A 951-nucleotide genomic window follows, 5' to 3' on the forward strand; every position below is an offset into this window, starting at 1 on the left:
TGAAAAAAAGCTTTTAAGGAGATAATAAGGAGGTTAAATCAATGTACTTGCCCTAACACATGTCCATACCGTATGGTGCCATTTTTACTGAGCATCATAAGCTTTAACCATGGTCCAAGCCTTGGTTAAGCCACCTTAACCCAAGCTAAAGCCCAAAACCATGAGCCCCCACATGGTTAAAACCCAAACTCATGACAAGAGGCCACCTCAATTTAAGTTGAGTTGAGAGCTCCTCTTCTTGACACCTAAGCAGTGGGGCTAACCTCTCAAATGGCCAGCCAAGCCCCTCAATTGGCCAGCCAAGCATTCCCATAGCCAATTTCTATAAAAGTCCACCCCACGGCCATGAATAGGGTGTGGTAAAAAATTTTCACTGAGGCCTTCTAAACTCTTCCCCTTTCAAACTCCTTTGAGAGCTTCCTTTAGAGACCCATAGCACATTCCAATCCACTTCCCCCTCTCAAATCCACCATGGCAAGCCAATTTTAAGCTCAAATCCCTTCCCAAAACCAGGACAAATCCCAATCTCAACCTACACATCACCAAACTTCCAATAGATTGGCTCTACACCTTCACAAGTGTGAAAGAAGCCAAAGCCCCATCAAATCCCCCTTCCACAGAGCCTCTATGTTTACCATATGGATATGTTCGTCTCTTCAAGACGAACATTTTGAAAAAATAATCACTAAAATCCATTGAGGAATGAGGGAGATATTAAGCTTTTAAGATGGACGGTTCTCGGTTAAGGCTATCGGGGACGATGAACGGATGTCGTCCATCCGCGCGTGTATTGAATGAACGGCGGAGATCAAGCCAGATGACCATCTGAAGTGATACAACGCGACGCGTGGCAGATGAGTCAGAAGACGGCGTCAAATAGGAGCGCACCGCGGGGCTTTTCGGCGGATCTGAGGATCCAGTCAGCCCGCAGTTTGAATAAATAAATAGGAT

The sequence above is a fragment of the Phalaenopsis equestris genome, unplaced genomic scaffold, assembly GCF_001263595.1.
Source record: "Phalaenopsis equestris unplaced genomic scaffold, ASM126359v1 Scaffold220451, whole genome shotgun sequence".
Lineage (NCBI taxonomy): Eukaryota > Viridiplantae > Streptophyta > Magnoliopsida > Asparagales > Orchidaceae > Phalaenopsis > Phalaenopsis equestris.